The sequence below is a fragment of the Mauremys reevesii genome, linkage group 9 (assembly GCF_016161935.1).
Source record: "Mauremys reevesii isolate NIE-2019 linkage group 9, ASM1616193v1, whole genome shotgun sequence".
Classification (NCBI taxonomy): domain Eukaryota; kingdom Metazoa; phylum Chordata; order Testudines; family Geoemydidae; genus Mauremys; species Mauremys reevesii.
This window is the reverse complement of record NC_052631.1, coordinates 83,128,427-83,150,263: the sequence shown is the minus strand read 5'-3', so window position 1 is coordinate 83,150,263 and position 21,837 is coordinate 83,128,427. Positions and strand designations below refer to the sequence as shown.

At 42.3% G+C, this 21,837-nt stretch overlaps 1 long non-coding RNA gene across 2 annotated transcripts in view; it reads right to left on the bottom strand.

Moving 5' to 3' along the window:
- LOC120372660 overlaps nucleotides 1-21,837 on the bottom strand; it is a 42,305-nt gene that overhangs the window by 12,010 nt on the left and 8,458 nt on the right. For both annotated transcript variants that reach the window (XR_005585096.1, XR_005585097.1), the window contains exon 3: nucleotides 2,438-2,540. This is a non-coding gene — a long non-coding RNA (uncharacterized LOC120372660). The remainder of the gene's footprint in view (nucleotides 1-2,437; nucleotides 2,541-21,837) is intronic.

The following is a 21,837-nucleotide window of genomic DNA, read 5'->3' as shown; positions in this document are numbered from 1 at the left end:
GGGAGTTGAAACAGAGAGGGTTAGGGCCTGATTCTCCTTTGCCCTGCACCTTGTGTAGTCATTTATACCAATGTAAAGTGAGTGCAAAATGTTAACACATAAGAATGGTAACATTTTACACTCACTTTGCTCAGGTGCAAGTAGCCACACACAGTGCAGGGCAATAAACCTGAGTGCTGAGTACCAAACAGCATGTGCCCTTGATCTGATGCAGCTCAATCTCTCAAATTGTTTGCATTTTTGATCTATGAAAAGGCGAGAAAGTTGAGGGCACCAGGGATAAGCCAAAGCCTTCACATTACAGGAGATTCTGATTTTTATATGGATTCTCACTATTTAATATTCATATTACAGTAGCACCCAAAAGTCCCAGTCAGGGTCAGGCCCCCACTATGTCATGAGCAAATCCTACAAAACCAAACAACAAAGTATAAACTCTCCACATCCCTTCTATCTACCAGTGAACAAAAACAGCATCATCATGTTTACAATGAAAAAAAACAAAAAAACACACCCCAACAACCACCCTGTAATCTGCAAAGAAAAAATTCCGTAACATTATTTACCATGCAAATAAAGCATTTATCAAATCTGCAGAGAGGTAGGAAGAACAGTTTCTCTCTAAAGAACAACGCACAGCTGTATGATTGTTGATATATAAAAAAGAACCACAACAAAAGAGCAATGCAGCATAAAGAGGCAATTATTTCTTTTTTCCTTTGAAAGGCTTAGTTCAAATAATGAGCAGTTGTTACTTGCAGCGGTGGGTGTATGCAGGGAGTTGGGAATGATCAAGATCAGTTTCAGTGAGCGCCTCTTCCTATCTATCAACTGATACATATTAGGATGGGTCAGCACTGCAGCTATAGTGCTGAGCACAGCAGCTTTACATGCAACTGACCCTGATCCAGTTCTTGGCCAAGACACAGTGAATTTCCTTCTTCATTAGGCTTTTAGTTATTCTGGACATGGATTGTCTTTATCTGTGGCTTGTAATGCACCAAGCACATCATTGGTGCTTAACAAATAATAAATGATAAAGGGTGAAATCAAGGACAATTATAATAATAATTGACAACGGGAAAAATTCCACTGACTGAGTCAATAGGGACAGGATTTCACCCAATATTTCTTAGAGATAGGTCTAAACCAGAAACTCCAGATCTGGGCCAAAATTTAATGTCTCTGGAATGATCAGAATTCACACCCCAAATTCAAACACTCATGAAATAGGCAGTTTAAAATCTGGATCCCAACCCAAACATTCCCAAAATTGAGATGCTTGGATTCTGCCCATTATAGAGAGATTCAAACTCAAACTTGGATCTGAACCTAGATTTTAAATCTGGATCAAGTTTTTGATCCAGGTCCATCTCCAGTATTTATATCCATCTTTTTAAAATCTTAAACTACAGTCAGACATTTGCTATGTCTATTATTTTAGGTGTGAGTGGGTCCAGTTTAGGATTAGTTTAGGAAGCTATATTTTGTGGGTATAGGAATATTAGAGTTAAGGGGGGATCTGATACTAATTAAGAGCACATAAGCACTGGTTAGGGATATTTGTTCACCCAAGAAAAATGAGGATTTACTAGCTGGACATTGGTGTGCATTTTCTATAAGAGCACTGCAGTTCACGGCTGAAGTCCACAGATCCTCAGCTTATGGTGATTTGGAAAATTAGGGTTTCACATGGCGGGGACAGTCTAAGATGCAACCATGAATTTTTCCCAAGGCTATTACTGATGTTGAGGCCCTCTACAGTTCTGTTTTTGCACCACCTCCATACAATGTAGTCAGAGTTCTTTGTTTCTAGAATCCTTCTGAGTTGCCATGGAAATTATCACCATGTCCCTAAGTATAGGATTATGATTTCATGACAAACAACAGGAAATGGAGGGAGCATGCTTTGGCTTAAACAGATATTTTCAGTCACCTGGGATAAAGAAAACAAAAAGTTCCAAACAGTATTTTGGCACCCTTAAAGGCCCACAGTTAAGGATTTTACATTATAGCCTCTGTCATTCTCTAAATAAATAAAGACATGCCCAGCTAGCAATCTCAATAAAAGCAAGTTTCTTGCAGGAGTCAGAACAGAGCAGCTTAAAGCAGTGTTGTCATGAAATTCAGCTATGAGTGGCCAACCTACCTCAAACTCGACCTGCAGTATTTCATCATTAGTGTCATACACTGAAGTCTGGATAAAGAAGGCTAAGAGTATATTAATATTACTGATCAGTTAGACCCCAATACTGCAAATTACTCCACATGTGAGGATCCCAGTGTCCATGTGGAGTTCCGCTGAAGTCCATGGGGGATTGGTCGTGCATTGTAACTTGTAGAAGAAATCACTGCCTGTCGTGCTGACCAATTATGCTGATCATTTCTCATTGTTTCCCTGTACTCTCCCATCTGTTGTCTCTTGTCTTATACTTACATTGTAAGCATCTTGGGCCAGGAACTGTTGTTGGTTTTTTTCATCATGTTTGTACAGCACCTAGCACAATGGGGTCTTGGTCCATGACTAGGAATCGTAGGCTCTATGGTAATACAAATAATAATAATGGGATTATGGCCTTAAATAGGACTATTAGTGCAGCAATTAAAATAGACAGAAACAGAAGGGGGAACTCTCACCACTAACGCAGAGTGAAATTTTTCAGACAGAACTTTTTTCAGTGAAAAATCAGATTTAGGTTGATCAAAACATTTCATGAATTCATGCTGAATTCACCAAATTGGTTTGGTCTATCCCTTCCCATGCCCCCCAAAAATTCCAAAAGTAAAAAAGTTTGATTTTTTTAAATTCAGAGATGACTTTTCATTTCCAATTTAAGTTCAGCTTTATTTTTAAATGGCATAAAACCTCTCAGAAATGAAACAAAAAATTTCATATTTGGTCAAATGAAATGCTTCATTCACCAAAAAAGTGTGAAAGGCTTTTGTTTTAAGTTTGACCTGAAATTTCATATTTATTTATTTATTCACTATTTTTTGGTTCAGTCAGTGCACCGAAAAAATCAATTATTCACAAAGCTCTGCTTACCACACCAACCAAGGAGCACGGTTTATCTAAGCAAGGGAGAGCTTTTATTAGAGGATGGAGAGCTGCCCCTCTCCTACTTTAACCCCTGCATTTGTGTGCCAGGCATTTGACATGTGAAGAATAAGATGAGGCTCCTGCTACAAGGAGCTTACAATACACTGGCCAGTTTACACCCTAGTGTAACCCCCAAGGAGATTCCTTGAGCTCTGTCTGCTGGCAGCTCAGGGAGGAGGAGCCAAGGCAACCTCAGAGTCTGCCCAGCAACCAATAGGGAGTGAGATGCCCCTCCCAGGGAGTTGAGGAGAGGGAGAAGCCATTTTGAGGAGAGGCTGGAGCCAGCCAGGGCAAAGGCCAAACTGGCTGTGTGGGGAGCTGGTGAGTCCCAGGCCTGCAAGCAGGGTTCCCCCTGAGAACTGGCCTCGAGGGACCTGACACGAGATTCCCCAGCTGGGTTTTCCTCCCCCACGGATGATTCCCAATTGTTACGTTTGCTGAGAAATTTCCCCAGCCAGGCTGGGTTCGCCTCCAGCTCCCCTGGTGAGACCAGTACCCACATGGTCAGTGCTGCTAGTCCAGGGCTGATTCCTGCCTGAGGAGGATCCCTGCCAGCGGACAGCAGCCCCTGAAATCGTCCAGCATCATCCTCAACCCTGAAGATCATTTGTGGAGTTCGTGAGTGCCTTGTCTTTAGTTAGTTAGTCAGGGAATTTGTTTTGGGGACCCTCTACTCCCTGAACTGTGTCCTCAAGCCAGGGAGTGAGGGTTTGAGGATTTTATAATCTACCGCTTATTACACCTGTGGAGGGATTCACCACCTCCTCCCACTTGTGGGTCTTTTGGGCTGTACTGAACCCAGTCAGCCACACTGCTACACCTCTGCAGAGAATTGTATAGGTCATCAAGGGCCCCAGCAAGGTACGCGTACCAACAGGACACTAGTTTTACATTTGTTACATCCAGACACGGGTATTTTAAGTGTGGGCACCGGTGACCCTAAACATAGTGTTTCCCCTATTATGTTGTATTTGTTGCCTGTTTAATATAATTGTTGTGTTGAATATATTTTTATGTGTTGTGTTATCTTTTGGAAGTCTCCAACTATCTGGCAAATAAGTGGGGATTCCTCTGTAGTTAGGATTTTCCGCCCAAGCTGCCCTGGTGACCCTGCCAGGAAGGAGTGAGGGGGGTGGAGGCACCGCCAACTAATTTCATAACCAAAAAACAGAACAAAGATTCACCCTACTGAGTGGGTAGCGGGATCCAAAAGAACCCAGACCTGTCCATCAGAACATGTAAGCGGATTGCCATTAAAGGAGGTAATCAGGTGGAGAGGGGCGCTACACTAGTAAAGGACTAAGTTAAAAAGTGGGCCACATTTCGGTCGCTATACACTGCTCCAGCGGCATCAAGAGACTGGAACCTAGGCAAGTCTTCCCACAGGGGAATCTCCTTAACATGGGCAGGTTTCCTTAGCCACATAGGAGAGCACATTTCTGGGCAGGCTTCAGCATAGGTACTTGTCCAGGGGCATGAGGAGGCTTGGCCAGAGCACAACGTGCATTGGATGGAGCAATCCACTGGGCTTGGAGTGGCCTGTAGGTGGCTGTTTAAGGCTATTATAACTTCAAACATTCCATTGGGTCCTCTAAGTTGTGCTAGTGGTCCAGCAGGTCCCAGAATTCAGAGAACATACAGGTGGCTTAGAGTCACCTATGCCCACCCCCCACCAGGGCTGCTCTTCTGAGACATAGCTCAGCACTGGAAGTAAAAAGTTCAGACATATTTTATTCACAAAAGCACTGAAGATGTCACATGCCTACCTGAGCTGTCTAGAATGAAAAATTATGTTGAAATGAACATTACTGCAAAATTTCTGGTATTTCCCAGCTGAGTCACAAATAATAAACAAACATACATAGTGGAACAGATCCTGCAGTTCTCCACGAGTGGAACTCCCATGAGAGCGTAGACAGAATTGACATTTCTGATATTTCTAAAGGTAAAAAACAATTACGAAATCTAAAACTTAGAAAAATAATACAAGAACCCTTCTTTGTACATCAGAAAGGTGCAGTTGTTTTCTTTTTTTATAGTAACCTATAAACTGGAACAGTACAACAGCTGCTGATATTGAACTGAATTCACTATTTATTCAAAGTATTCATTAGTAGCAACTATAAAGCCGTGACACTAGAATAATAGAATCATAGACTTTAAGGTCAGAAGGGACTATTATGATCATCCGCTCTGACCTCCTGCACAATGCAGGCCACAGACTCTCACCCACCCACTCCTGTATCAAACCTATGTCTGAGCCATTGAAGTCCTCAAATCATGGTTTAAAGACTTCAAGGTGCAGAGAACCTTCCAGCAAGTGACCCGTGCCCTACGCTGCAGAGGAAGGTGAAACCCCCCCAGGGCTTCTGCTAATCTGCCCTAGAGGAAAATTCCTTCCCGACCCCAAATATGGCAATCAGCTAAACCCTGAGCATGTGGGCAAGACTCACCAGCCAGACACCCAGGAAAGAATTATCTGTAGTAACTCAGATCCCACCCCATCTAACATCCCATCACAAGCCATTGGGCATATTTACCGCTAGTAGTCAAAGACAACCTAATTTTGGCAATTAAGTCATCCCATTATACCATCCCCTCCATAAACTTATCAAGCTTTTTAGTCTTGAAGCCAGATATGTCTTTTGCCCCCACTACTCCCCTTGGACGGCTGTTCCAGAACTTCACTCCTCTGATGGTTAGAAACCTTCGTCTAATTTCAAGTCTAAACTTCCTGATAGCCAGTTTATATCCATTTGTTCTTGTGTCCACATTGGTACTGAGTTTAAATAATTCCTCTCCCTCCCTGGTATTTATTCCTCTGATATATTTATAGAGAGCAATCATATCTCCCCTCAGCCTTCTTTTGGTTAGGCTAAACAAGGCAAACTCTTTGACTCTCCTTTCATATGACAGGTTTTCCATTCCTCGGATCATCCTAGTAGCCCTTCTCTGAACCTGTTCCAGTTTGAATTCATCCTTCTTAAACATGGGAGACCAGAACTGCACATAGTATTCCAGATGAGGTCTCACCAGTGCCTAGAGGAAAGACCTCTGTAAAATTTCATGCAAAATTTTTCAATTTTTTAAATTAATGGTGAAATTAAAAAACATGAAGATTTCAATGTCATATATCACAATTTGAGGTCCAAACTTTGAATCTCTGAGTACTTTTTACTTAGCAATGGCCTTGTTTTTCAAAATGCAATAATAATAATAATAATAATAAAAAAATAAAAAAACAACCAACCAAGCAAAAATCCCTGCACATTCTGACCGGTTTTGCCTTCCATCATGATTTCATCCCCTCTGGTAGTAATAGCAGCCACTTAACTGTAGAGGGCAGAGCCTGACAACATTTGGGAATGTAGCAACAAAATCACTAGCTGGCATTTGATTTAATTATGGTGTTAAAACTGGGAAAGGAAGGTCGAGGGTATATTTCAAGAGCATCCCTAATGTGGAAGCATAATCACATCCCTCGAATCGACTAATATTTTTTCCCTTGATGACAAATAGTTTAGATCAGCGTTTCCCAGACTGTGTGGCTCCCCTTCCTGGGGAGACAGGAAGGACAAGTTGGGGTGACTAGTCTCTCTTTAAAAAAAAAGACTTTTTGCATGACATTCCCCAATATAGATCATTTTCTACACAGAACACATGGAAAGAACTAGGATAACAAGGAAAAATAAGTCCTGAGGGTTTGAGTAGACTTCAAGTAGATAGTGCCTCTTTAGATCATTTCCTCAGGCCACAGAGCAAAGCAGTGGCAGAACTGGGGTTAATAGAATTTTGAAGTGACAGGCACTCATCCCTAAACTCAATCACTTAAACTACACTCCCATTCCAGCGTAAGTGCGCTTGTGTGCACACGTGTTGATAGTGTGTGTATGAATGTATGTAAGTGATGGGAACAAGTCCAAAGCTATTGGATCATAAATAATAAACTCACTCAAACAGCACTTGTATAAACTGGTTCAGAAGAAAACCCAGAGCCCTAATCCGCTTCTCAGAAACATACAAGTGTTTTCCATCTGCCCTCCCCTGTAAAATTATAAACAATACAGCTATTGCCCTCTCTGCCTGCAATGCCATTCATAAATCTGTATTTATGAGTCCCACACGAAGGAAGAGGAGGCATGTTTTAAACTTCACTCCACTGTAAGGAAGAATCTCAATACCAGAGGGTGAGACTGGCCTGCACCAGCTCTCCCATTTCAAAGAATCTTCTGGACTCTCTGTCGGACAGTTACCACAGCCATGCCAATTAGATTGTGCTGGTTTCAAAAGAAAAAGGAAATCTCCATGAACACAACCCCACACACAAATATGACTCAAGAAATGGAGAGAGGAAAAAGAACACTCATTCCCTCTCATTCCACCCCACACCTAGGCTTGATAATGGTGCCAGCTCACAAGAAGCTGCAGCTTTGGGCTTGGGGAGTCTTTGAAGATTCAGATGGCTGGTTAAAGGCCTGCACAGAAGGACCAGGGAAAGACAAACAAGCCTCAAAGGCACACACACACACCCCTCTCTACCCAGATCTGACATCATCCCTTGGCCGCATCAAAAGAGAGCAGGCCTGTTTGATATTCACTTTTCCTCCTTGAATTTGGGAACGTGTAAACAGAACACTGGGCCAGCAGTCTTGAGCTGAATGAATGAGCTGCAGAGGGAAGTGGGGGTGGCTCAATCACAGCTGGCCCTGGTTGTTCTCAAAGGGGAAGCCTATCTAGTGTTGACCTCTGGAGATCAAACAACAGATACAGCTCCTTTGAGACTCTATGCCTATATACACATCTGGTACCTTCCTGGCCTGGCACAAAGATACTGTATGGAATTTCATTTCAGAGTCTTCTTCATTATGGTATTGCCATGATTTTCTTGTGAGTCTCACAATAGTTTGTGTTTTTCTTAATAGCCCGGGTCCTGGAGTCCTGCATCTCTATGAGAATTCCAGCCTTCATTTAAAAAGAATAAGTTTTAGCCATCATGGAGAAAAAGCTTGAAATATGACTCCTAATGGCTCAAAAATCAGAAAGCAAATAAAAAGAACCCAACATTTATTATTTTTAAGCCAATCATGATTTTTTGGAGGCCTGACTCAATGGGTTTTGAATGCTTGCAGTTAGCAACCTTGTCATTATTTACACTGCAAGTTCTTAAAAAGACAAGCTTTCAAAAACTCAAATGCTCCAAGCCATAAGCCAATCACTCCCTGATTGAAGATAGGGAAAAACTTCTTCTTAAAATAGGTTATTTTATAATTGTCCATTATGGGTTTTTTTGGACCTTACTGAAAGCACTTTGCATGGACCACTGTTGGAGACAAGAAACCAGACTAGGTGAACCACTGGTCTGATGATTTAGCAATTCCTATGCTCCTAAAGTGTCTGGCACAGAAATGTGTGATCCTCAGAAGGTTTGCGAATCAATACGGTTCAAATAAACGCCCAACATTCACATGTTTATTTGAAGTGTCTTTGAACTATTCCAAACTTTTGTGTCTTAGAAACCAGACTGGAAATCTCATAAAAACAACATTTCTCATTATATGCAATAGGTTGGCTTCCAGCTGGAACCAAGAAGTGCAGAGCACTATATGACAATGGAAAATTAGGCCTAATTTTAGAACCCCAGAATAGTTTTGAATGAAAGTCTGGGGAAAAAATCCAGTTTGTTCCTATTTAATCTGAAGATATTCTCCCATTTTATAATTTCTCCCATTCTCTGACATTTTATAATTTCTGACCTCCCACAGTGACAATTTCACTTCTATGGAAAAACATGGGTCTTTTTATTTTTGTAGCCATACTGATGCTTGACGTACATTTGCTTAAAGAATCCTAAAACTGCAAAAAGGGATAGGAGTTGTGCTACGAAGATGGACATTTTCCATTAGTCATGTTCTATCTAATCACCAACCCAAAGCTGCTGCTCAGCACATCCAGATTGGTTCTTTGCATGATGCAATGGAGCTACACTAGCATTGTCAAGATTATAGCTGGATGATACTAGTTGTCAGTAGAGATCAACTGAGGAGGCAATGTTCGGATTCAGAACTGGCTTAGTTTTAGAATCAAATTCAGGCTCTTATGAAGGCTGAACCAAACCTAGGGTTCAGATTAGATGTCTGGGAAATCTTGCAAGCTGCTGTCATGAGAATGCAACCCAAAATGATGGAAGTAAAGCTAGATCTCCTGCTTTGCAGAGATTTCTATCATCTTGGATTGGCCCTTTCTGGCAAAATATATAGAGTGGATTTGACGCTGAAGATTTGAAATTATGAAATACTTTTCTTACTACCCTGCCTCTCCCTTCTGAAATGCAGGTGGGGTTGGAGAAGAGTTTCCAGACCTATCTCTAGTTGTGTTAACCACAGCAACTTGTGCAGACAAGGCTTTATGCAGTGGGAGGAAGATGCATAGAAATGGGAGAGCTAAAGACTTGCTGCCTGTATGAGCTCAAACCTCTTCTCTTTGCTTTATCACAGCACTTTATTTTAAAAGGAATCATGCAGTTGAAAGGTCAGGTCAGTCTGCAGCTGGGTATGAAAGGCTTTTCCAGCACAGCGTGAAAATGTTCCAGTGGTAAGTGAGTGGCTGGGTGGAGATGGCCTCTGCATTGCCCTTCTGCAGCTATTGTTAGGCACCTTGTCTGAATAGGTTTGCAAGCCTCCTCCATGAAAAGCCACTCCTTTCTCCTCTACTGTACTTATACCTCCCACACTTTCATGTTTTGTACTGCAGAGAGCTGTTGCTTCCCAGCCAGGGTCAGCACAAGGTCATGACTCCTGACATGAGGTTAATGTAGTTGTAACTAACAACATGAATTTTTGCAGTAACGTGAATATTCCCTCCCGCCCCCCTTCCCCTCCTCCCACTTTTCTATCTCAAGAGGGGAACCTGAATTAGACTTATTCATTGTAAGGGATTTAGGGCTATTTTTTCAGAGCTCCTAGGCGATACATGGTACAGTCATGTATGCCTAAAATTTGTCAAAAGTTTAACATAAAATAGTGATTTAACACTTAGTCCTCATATAGCCTCCACTGTGTTTTCCCCAAGAATTAAAATTAGAGGGGGTGTTCAAATATACAGGGGCAGGGTTGGAAAATGATTAAATTGACGACACTGAGTTGACGATGACGGGGAACAGGGGGAAGGGAAAATGGGGGAGTTGGGGAGGGTGTAGGGAAATCCCCCCTCCAACAATTTCAACGCATGTTAAAAAGGCAGGTGAGCATTTTTATCCTCATTTTACAAGTGGGAAAACTGAAGTGCAGAGACCTCTAAGGCAAATATTAAATATATTGTAACTGAGAAGAGTATCAAAATATGGCCCTGACTGTTCATCCTATGGTTGTGGACAGCAACAGAAGAGTATAAGCCAAGTTTAATCCTGTGGCCTTTTTCCTCTTGCAAAGATTTTTTTTAAAGGGGAAAAACTTGTGCTCTATTTAAATTATTAATATTATTATCTATTTGTATTGTGGTTTGCCAAAAGCAACATTTTAATCAACAACTCATTTTTTAAACAAAAACAGTTTTAAAAAAACTAAAACTCTGGAGGTTTTGGTTGAAAAATTAAACAATTTTCACAGGAAATTGGAGGGAAGGAAGAAATGTCCTGTGAAAAACAATAGCTAGAGCTAATAAAAAATGCCTAAAAACCACTATAAAATGTGCTGTAAGGAATAGCCCTACACTGGCTGTTTAACCTAATAGGTCTTTTCCAGGTCTAATTTCTGTAACTCCAAGGAACAAACTTTACAAAGTTCTTCTGTAGCTATCCAGCTTTAGTGACCCCAGGATGCTGAGAGCATGTATTAGCATCATAATGGGATACAAGGCCTGTGTGGATATCTGCATGTAAGTGTAACGAAAGCAGTGGTTAGAAGGTTGGGGTGGAGAAATCATGGAGACTGTCTATGTGGCTAATGACACAGTTTTGTCTGTGTCTCTGAATCCTGAAAGAGGTCCCAGAATGGGTGTTTATGATGAAGCCCCCTTAATCTGATGGGATTCTTTTGATCTCTACTGGAATTGACCATTGGGTTTACAAAGTACAATTAAAGGCAGATAAAGCCTTAGAATTTAGAAAACAAATCAAATTAATCAGATTAGAACACCCATCACCCTGGAAAAAACAAGCCTTGTTTTGTGGATTGATCCCTCCTTCAGAAGCCTGTGACGCTATGGCCCAATTTTCCCCTAAGATCCTGTTTTTACACAAGCACACATTTGGTGAAAGGGGACCAGGGCTAAGGAAGATTAGACTGAGTAGCTATGTATATGGATCAGTACAGCAAAGCTAATAAAACCATGTAAACCGAAGCAAACCTGTTTGCCTTCAAGACTGAGCTGGGAAAATGTAAGCCACCTGTTGGTGTAATAAGCCTCTCTTGACTGCAGTACTTATATAGCTGATATAAAAACCGATTCAACATTGTAGAAAATCTGTGACCACTTAGTGCTTCACCCATGTGCTGAACACCATGGTGTCTCAGAATTTCACAATGATACCAGGGAAAGAACTGAACTCTTACTTCTACAAAAGCACAGACACCACCCCACCCCCCGACATGAGCTAAAGGAAGAACTTTTTTAGCTGTTAGCAGTTTAGGGCATATGACACATGTGCAGGTTAGAACGTTAGTTGCAAAAATATATTGTGATTGAGCATTCACAGCCAATCTTGGCCAATAGGAACAGACCCATTGGGCCAAATTCATCTCCAATGTAACTATTATTTTGGCCCATAGAAGGGCTACTCACCAACGTAATTAACCCTTTAATTACTGTATTCATTCCCTGTGCAGAGCACACACATAATATTTTCCTTATGACATACACAGCCCAGGACACCTCCAGGCAGGGTCAAGCTAATGATTAACAGAGCTCCAAGCTACCAAGGACAGAAAAGCAAATCAAGCTGTGTTGCTTTCTGTCCAGTTCTATGGCTACCCTATTCCTGGGTAAGCTGCTGAGGCTACTGAAGGGTCTCCAAAAGCACGAGTGCTGCCTTGCTTGTGTTTCAGGCCTCCAAAGGAATGTGTGAGGAGGACAATAGACAAACTAGATGAATTAATCCCTCCTCCCTCTGTATCAACCCAAAGTAATATTTTGGGGTCTGTTTTCTGTGATGCCAGCTGAGCAATGGCTTTAATAGTCTGAAAGGGCCTGATGTTTTATGGACACCAGAGGCAGCCAGATTTTGCTCCAGAAGATCATTGCTAAACCAGCTTTAAAAGAGCCATCATAGTTTTATGTGGAATTTTATGGCCTCCAACAGCTGCCCAGCTATAGAGCAGCTCACTAAATGTGTGTGCCAGGACCCAACATAGGCAGCTGGTTTCTATGTGCTGCACACACACAGACAGCAGGCAAGTGATAGACAACAGAGCAATTAGCCGGCCAAAGGAACTGGAATGTTCTTTCTTTAAAAATTTGTGGTATGGTGTTCTTGAAAGTGAATGGTTAGAGCCAGACACAGTGCAAGTGGATGCCAGGATCATTTCCAGCCCCACTCCGTTAGCTCTGCCAATGAACCCCAGTCTTGGCCTGCAGCCCCTCCTTTCACCCAACTCTTTCAGTCAGGGGCCAAAAGGTTTGTAGTAGTAGATTAAAACTAAACAGGGCCTGGATCCCCCAGCCTTTTACCCCCTCTCGCCTTGGACTCGTCCTCTCAGCCTTTCTTCTTAAGAGAAATTCCTCTTCTCTGTCTAGCCACCTCAAGCCCAGACAGACTGCAAAAACTATTTTTTTACACTGCCCCAGGCCACATTCTTCCTCACAGGGTCCAAGATATGGTCTCTTGATCACGCCCACCTCCAAGTCCTTGATTGTCCTGCAAGGTAAGGTAACCCAGCCTACCCTAGCAGGCAGCTGGCACCCTTTAGCTATGGACTACAGCACAGCCTCTGATTCACTACTGTACCCAAAACCCTTCTGCCAGCAGAGCCAGGATACCAGGGTATCCACCCCAACTCCAGTCTTGGGTTGGGTCTCTACATAGCTCTGCCAGTGTACCTCTTTCCTGATCTAAATTCCTGATCCTACTCTTCCAGTTCAGGACGCCCTAGAGTACACAACTGTAAGGAACCATCCTGAACTTTGTGGAGGAAATAGAGTGTGCGCAAAGTATAACAAAATAGGTCTTTTCTCGCTGTAATTTCTATGATGCCATGAAACTAATTTTATTTATAACCTATGCCAGGATTTGGATCAAGATCTACTAGAGTGAAAATCCTGAGCGCTAGCTCTAACATCACTTGCAGCCCCTAACATTAACAACACTCTCATTATGAGCAGTATCTTTCATACTGAAATATGCAGGTCTGTTCACTAGACCCCTGTGAACTGGTATTTTGAAACACATTTTAATTTGTAGATTATAATGAAGAGAAATTGTCATCAGATCTCTTTCTGAAAAGGGGAACAGTTTGCCATAGTGAATACCTAAAAAATTAAAAAGAAATAAAAAAATGTTATTGATGGAATGAATTTCCAAGGTAAATATTTGGGCATAAGGAAGACTCAGACATGTGCTACTGGAATGTGCATTACAAGATCAATAGTAGGGCAAGAGTTTAGTTCTTAAGAATTCCAGCAGAGGCCGCCATTACTTTGAACTTCTGCTAAGTTGATGTGGCTCAGGAGGATAAGAGAACTAACTTCTGCTTTTCCCATGTCATAGTTAGCTGAAGATGAATAGAGGGACTTTTAGATATCAGAAAATTGGTGAAAAGAACACATAGCTGCTTATGACTTTGCTGTCCCTGAAGTGCTTCATTATTACGTAGCTGTGGGTAAGTCTAGGAAGGAAAAGAAAACAAAAAAACAAACTGTAAATGTTGGCAAATGGTTTTTGAAGGCAGGGGCTGTGTAAGCTGTCTCCAAAGAATTGGTCTTTGACTCTTATTCCCTGACTTTGAGTGCCCTAGGCCATACGCAGTGAAAGCAGCTGGATAGACTAAACTATCTTATCTTACAAATAGAACCTGTACTGGTTTAATTGAATTGGTATAGTTAAACACCCAACTGTGGATGCATTTATATCAGTATAAATGTGCTTATACTAACATAGCTAATTCCCATATGAGAAGGGGAATAAGTATATGTGTATAAGCACATTTATACTGGTATCACTACATCTTCACTAGAGGTTGTATCAGTGTAAATATATTGGTTAATGAAAAAAAAAAGATCCCTCCCTGAGATATTTATACTGGTACAAAAACTGTGTTTAGACCAGGGCTTAGTCTCCAGGGGCTTGGAGAGTGTTGGCGTCGGAGGTGAAAACTCCTAAACTCCTGAAAACTGTGATAGAAGAGAACAGTGAGGGAAGCTGACATTTCAGTGATTCTACATTCTGTATTTCCACCATGCTGGAGTTTAAGTGCTGGAAGCAGAGGTACCTCAGCTTCAGATAGTCACTGTAATCTGACTATCCAGCATGAACATTATTGGGGAGCCCCTCTTTTACTCCATTTGACTCATATTAGGACAGGTGCCTGGCCTTCTCCTGGGCCTGCTTGAGGCACTGCTGTGACCTGGCATAATTTTGATACTGTCAGTCACACAGAGAACATGCACATCTTGCAGATGCAGAACTGGGTTCTGAGGTGCTTTGTTAAGGATGCTGTTCGGAAGCAACTTGAATGCAAATCCTTAGTTGAAAGCAGCAAAATGTATCAAGAGAGCTTCCGTGTAGTACGCAGTTCTGAGTTTTCCTTTATAATCGCACAACTTCTTGGTTTTCCCTGACTGTCTCCCATGATTTCAGCTGATGATGGGTTACAACAAAGCTAGCGTAAAATGTAAATTTTCCCTGGAATCTTTAAAAATCAAAGTGATGAATATAATCCTGCTGTTAGAGAACTGGTCCACCAGAACACTTAGATCAGATGCAGGGTTAAATTTTAGTTGTGTTTATCCTCTTCCTTATGGCAGCTTAAAAGAAAATGGGGTTTTGTTCATATAGTTATACCAGGAAGGGAGAGGAATTATTAAAGCTCAGTACCAATGTGGACACAAGAACAAATGGATATAAACTGGCCATCGGGAAGTTTAGACTTGAAATTAGATGAAGGTTTCTAACCATCGGAGGAGTGAAGTTCTGGAATAGCCTTCCAAGGGGAGCAGTGGGGGCAAAAGACATATCTGGCTTCAAGACTGAGCTTGATAAGTTTATGGAGGGGATGGTATGATGGGATAGCCTAATTTTGGCAATTAATTGATCTTTGACTATTAGTGTTAAATATGCCCAATGGCTTGTGATGGGATGTTAGACAGAGTGGGATCTGAGTTACTACAGATTCTTTCCTGGGTGTCTGGCTGGTGAGTCTTGCCCACATGCTCAGGGTTTACCTGATCACCATATTTGGGGTCGGGAAGGAATTTTCCTCCAGGGCAGATTGGCAGAGGCCTTGGGAGTTTTTTCACCTTCTTCTGCAGCGTGGGGCACGGGTCACTTGCTGGAAGGTTCTCTGCACCTTGAAGACTTTAAACCACGATTTGAAGACTTCAGTAGCTCAGACATAGGTTAGGCGTTTGATACAGGAGTGGGTGGGTGAGATTCTGTGGCCTGCGTTGTGCAGGACGTCAGACTAGATGATCATAATGGTCCCTTCTGACCTTAAAGTCTATGATTCTATTACATCATGTAGTAGTTAGAAAGGAGAGCAAGGATATATCTACAAATCCCTCTGGGAATAGCTGGATGTCCCTTATTATAGAAAGCTGTCCTCTTTTTGCCACACCATCATCTTCCTTGCCACAAACTTTTTAATTGTTTTTCCTATGGATGGGTCAAACGTGTGTTGGGATCAATGCGCCTTCACACAAAAGGTGCAACATTATCCAGTCATGAATCCAAAAAGAAATCTGGTCCCTCTCATAGTCCCACTAATTAGCTGTATAGGAAGAGGGAATTTCACAATATATGTTTCATAACCCTGACCCAGATAAATACTATTATGACTCTTACATACCCGTGGCCTTGTTTTTCAGCCTAGATGCAAAATTTATTCCTGGTGTAACTTCAATGATGTCATTAGAGTCACATCACTGGTAAATTTAACCCCAATTGGCCTAGCCTGGAGCATTACCATGCAAACTCTTCAAAATGTTCCTCAGATAAGCAGCCTTTTCCCAAGCAGAAACGAGATGCTTCCAAAAGCCTTCTTCACTGAAGAAGGCGAGAAGATTGCTGAATCAAGTCAATCCTTCTCTCCCTCATATACAGGGGCGGCTCCAGGCCCCAGCATGCCAAGCGCGTGCTTAGGGTGGCATGCCGCGGGGGACGCTCTGCCGGTTGCCGAGAGGGCGGCAGGCGGCTCCGGTGGACCTCCCGCAGGCGTCCCTGCGGAGGGTCTGCTGGTCCCGCGGCTCTGGTGGAGCATCCGCAGGCACGCCTGCGGGAGGTCCACTGGAGCCGCGGGACTGGTGACCGGCAGAGCGCCCCCCGCAGCGTGCCACCGTGCTTGGGGCGGCGAAATGGCTAGAGCCGCCCCTGCTCATATATGTACCAAAAGAATCTGCAAACACTCAGCCATGTAAATGAGAGCAGAATCAGCCCTTTCATGTTCCATTCCTGGATCTATCAGAATTTCAATGTTGTGCTGCAAAAATCATTTGTGACCTCTATGTGCTTCAGTTTCCCAATCTGTAAAATGAAAATCATAAATAGGGGAGTGCTTTGAGGCTTCACTGATGTCTGCAAAGTACTTTCAGGTGCTCAGATGAAAGGGGCTGGAGAAGGGCAAAGTGTTGTTATAGATTAGGGAGGGAAACTTAGTAATGTACTCAGGGCTGGCCTTACCATGAGGCCAACTGAGGCGGTCGCCTCAGGTGCTAAACTGTGGGGTGGGCGCCACTAGGACCCAGAATACAGAAAATTGTGTCTGCTGCTGGTGCATATGCATTCTCTCTGTTCTAGATGCACAGAGATGGTGGAGTGCTGTGCTGGAGGAAGGAGGGCACAAGAGACATAACAGGCACTGGCAGGCAGGAGAAAAAGGTGAGAGGAAATAACAGAAAGCAGCTGGAGCTGGAGGGAGAGAGAGGAGGAGGAGCCTCTTATGTACCTCTCTAGCACCCCCAGGAGCCTGGACTGATTAACATCAGCTTCTCAGGAAGCTTCCTGTTTCCTGCTGCTTCCCTGAACCCACCTGAGGAGAACAGGCAGTCAACTGAAGTAGTAGGAGCCAGTTAGACCCTTAAGACGCTGATATCTTTCCTCACTCAGGCCCTGCTACCAGCCTGCTTATTTATCCCTTTCAACTGAGTGTTGAGAGCCACTATAGCTGGCACAGACAGCAGTCATGAGTGAAAGAAGAAAACGCCCCTCTGGGGCAGCATTCAGAAAAAGAAAGAAAGCAAAGGAAGCTTTTCTATCTAAGCAGGAAGGAGCTCTCCTGAGATACATAGACAAATGTTCGCGGTGAGCCTTCCGGCCCCAGTGAGGATGTGAGTGGCGAGGAGATGCCTGATCTTCCAGTTAGTCAGAGTGCAGGTGAACTGGCAGCTACTGCATCATCCATATCTCCATCTTGAATGGATGTAACCATGCACATTCCTGAAGAAAAGTGTAGATCAGAGAAGAGTGTGGTGGAGGCGCAAGAAACAGCTGCTACTGAGTTTAGTTCATTAAGTCTAGATGATCCAGGACTGTGGACCCACTTGAGCAGTAGCCTCAGGGACTTGTTTGTACTGCATGGGCCACAGCAAGTGAAAAACTTCATGTTCCCCAAAGACAATGAAAATAGAAGTTTCCATCCAACACATTACTGGAGTGAAATCCCCAATGGTGACAAAGAGGAGAGGCCATGGCTTATGTACTCAAAACCCCAAAATGCTGCATATTGTTTTTGCAAACTCTTCCAGTCTAATTTTCCAGCCACATTGGGTTCTACAGGAACAAAGGACTGGAAAAATCTGGCTAGAAATCTGAGAGAAGGCAGCAAATCACCAGAGAACATTCCATAGGTGGAAAGAGCTTGAGATGAGACTAAGGTTAAAGGCCACCACAGATGATCAGCATCAAGAGAAGATTGCATCAGAGTCTCTTTACTGGCAAAATGTTCTGAAAAGGCTCATTGCTATCCAAAACTTAGCACTGTGTGGCACTTCAGATCAGCTGTATGTTCCAAATAATGGAAACTTCCTTAAAATTGTGGAGCTGATGGCGGAGTTTGATGCTGTACTCCAGGAGCATCTAAGAAAAGTCACCACCCAAGAAATGTACACATACCACTACCTTGGAAAAACAATTCAAAACGAGACCATACAGTTACCAGCAACAAAAGTCAAACAGAAGATTGTGGCAGATCTGAAGTCAGCAAGATATTACTCTGTTATTCTGGACTGCACACCTGACATCAGCCATACGGAACAAATGACTTTAATGGTGTGATTTGTAACAACAACAGAACCGAGTGAAAATGTCCCTGCAATGGTGACTGTCAGAGAGCATTTTCTAGAATGTATTGACATTGATGATACTACAGGAGCTGGTCTGACAAATGCGCTTCTTAAAAAGCTGCAAGATACGGGAATTGTGATAGCTGATATGAGAGGTTAGGGCTATGATAATGGTGCCAACATGAGAGGAAAGAACAGAGGAGTGCAGAGACAGATCCAAGAGTTAAACCCTCGAGTTTTTTTTTGTTCCATGCAGTTCTCATTCATTGAACTTGGTGGTCAGTGATGCAGCATCAGCTTCCAGTGAGGCTGCTGAATTTTTTAATGTAATTCAAGCATCTATGTATTTTTCTCTGCATCAACTCATTGATGGCAAATTTTGAAGCAATAACTGGGAACACCCTCTCTGACACTGAAATCACTGAGTGCCACATGATGGGAAAAATCAAGTGGAGGTGAGAAAGCCTATCAAACACCAAATTGGGAAGATAGATGATGCCATAGTTGCCATTATGGAGAATAATGCTATGACAAGAACTGTTCATGGGAGAACAGTGGCACAGGGAAATAGAATCACCAGAAACATACATAACTTCAAATTTCTGTGTGGCTTAGTGTTGGGGCATGACATACTGTTTGAAATAAATGTTGTAAACAAGAGACTCCAAGGTGTTGACCTTGATATATCTGGAGCAATAGAACAACTGGACAAAGCAAAGTCTTACCGGTCAGATGAGGGATTTCAAAACGTTCTGAAGAGCGCACAGAAGTTGGCATAGGAACTTCACACTAAAGCTATTTTCCCACCCATTCAAGAATACAAGAGTCACCAAAGACGACATTTTGATTATGAGGCCTGGGATAATCCCATAAGAGACCCCAAACAACAATTCAAAGTTGAATTATTTAACCAGGTGCTAGATTGTGCAATACAGTCAGTTGAAGAACGTTTCATGCTGCTCAAGGAACACAGCAGTATATTTGGGATGTTGTATGATATTCCAAAACTCCTCACTATACCTGAAGAAGACCTACACCAGCAATGCAGGGCACTAGAGACAGTGTTGACTCACGATGACATACACAATATTGATGTGAGTGATTTAGGTGATGAACTGAAAGCCCTTTCAAGATACATTTCAGCAGGATCAACTCCAAAGGCTGTTATGGAATATATGTGCACAAATAAGATGACTATCCTCTTTCCAAATGCTTTTGTTGCTCTGTGCATACTTCTAACACTTCTTGTAACAGTTGCCAGTGGAGAACACAGCTTCTCAAAGCTGAAGTTAATAAAAACACATCTACACTCCACAATGACACAGGAGAGGCCGGTCGGCCTTGCAACCATCTCAATAGAGCATAAGGTGGCCCAGACTGTGGACCTTCAGGAAGCGGTTCAAATCTTTGCAACCAAGAAGGTACAGAAAGCACCACTTTGATTATTCAAACAGATAAAAATGCCAGTGTTTACTATTCAGACAAGAAAAGTGACATTTGCTGTTCAGGCGTTTGAAAGTTAAGTGTTACTTAAAATTTTTGAACAAAGCGTTTTAAGTTGTTAGTTCTCCTTTATTGGGGTAAGTAGCAGAGCAGTACCATGAAAGCAGTAGAACAGGAAAAAGGCAGAACTGAGACCTTTCAAAGTTTTGGCCCAAGTGAGGGGGCATGGGGACGTCATTTGAGCTCCCCGCCTCAGGTGCCAAAATGTTGTGGGCCGGCCCTGAATGTGCTCATCAGCTGTGTGCAACTTTCCTGCACAATGAGGAATGTCGTTAGACCAGCTATCAGAATGTGTCCTGTGGGCTGAGAGTCTAAAAGGAAAGTGTCTTCGACCACTTGAGAAGAGTATGTGTTGTGTGTATCTCTGCATGCACATGCCTGTAAGAGAGTGACAAGAGGGTGCACACATCCATAAAGCTGCACCTAGAAGGGAGTTATGGCCTTTTTGAGAGACTCTTCTTATAATTTTTAAATTAATACATATCAGTGTAATAATATCAAGTAAATCCTATGTAACAAACTCCCCAGTTCGGATGTCCTTGACAGATGGACAAACAGAGCTGACTGTAGCTTTTTTAAAAGAATCATTAAGTTGAAAGCTGCAGATCTAAGAAGCATTTAGCAGTTAGGTAAGGAGGATAACAGCACTGGAAATAAGGGCAAAAATCTGCTCTCAGTAACAACAGATTAACAGGAGTATATCAGTTAGAGATCAGAATTTGACCCTAAATGATCAATGGACAGCATCTCCAGAACATGGGGCTGTTAACCAAATCTCCTCCAAGGAGTATCAAAAGCATGAATATCATAATTCTTATGAATGCAGATGAAGGTTCCATCTCTCATCCACTGGTGTAGGTGAGTATATGCCATGACCCAGGGAGTGGTTTTAATTTTCAGGGGCAACAGGTTATCTGGTTGGTTTTTTTTAAATTAATTAATGCTGTTATATGTCTGTCTGCTTGCACCCGCTGTCTTAATAATCATATTAGTGCAAAATCAACAGGAATTTTGCTGAGTACAGACTTTGAGATTTGTCCCATTGTATGCACTAGTGCATCTAGTTTGAGAGACGGGGACATTGTCAATAGGAATGGTAGGTGCTCAGTACCTCTGGTTCATGTATGATTGCCAAAATTGTCTGCTAAGTTCCAGTTGCAAAATCTTAATAATTGGAGCAGAAAAAAATATTCACAATTAGTAAGATGGAAAATATAGCTTCTTTTTTCTGCTTGCAGAATATCCATAACTCACTGTTTGAACTTATTTAACAAAATTTCTTCATATTTCATAAATATATGAAATTTAAGCACTGTTGCTTCTTTATGATGGGTCAAATAAGTCACACAGCATTGCCTCTGCTCCGTGACTGGATGAATATTTATGCAATCACTTGTTTTGAAAACTAGTAAGTAGAAATATAAAGTTTGGTTTCTGCAATATTTGTGTCAGTAAAACTTGATGACTTGAATGTTCATGAAAAGTGAACACAAAAAAATGCTAAAGAAATTGTGATGAACTGAGAACTCCATTTTGTATTGTAACCTCCATTTTGGGTTTAGACATCCTTTTTGTGTTGGTGTTGAACACATGCCTCCAAGGCAGTTTGCTGTAATACATTCCAGACAGGTGCTTGGCCGAGGAAAGGTGCTTGACACCTAGCTGAATTATTATGACTGAAAAGCCATCACGTAGCAATGAGGACATCAACTTTGATTGTCTCAGCAGCTGGCCCAATCCCATGGAGCAATCGACTTGCTACACAGAAATCTGATTGGGGGAAGGGCCTGGAATTTTTCAGCTGGGCT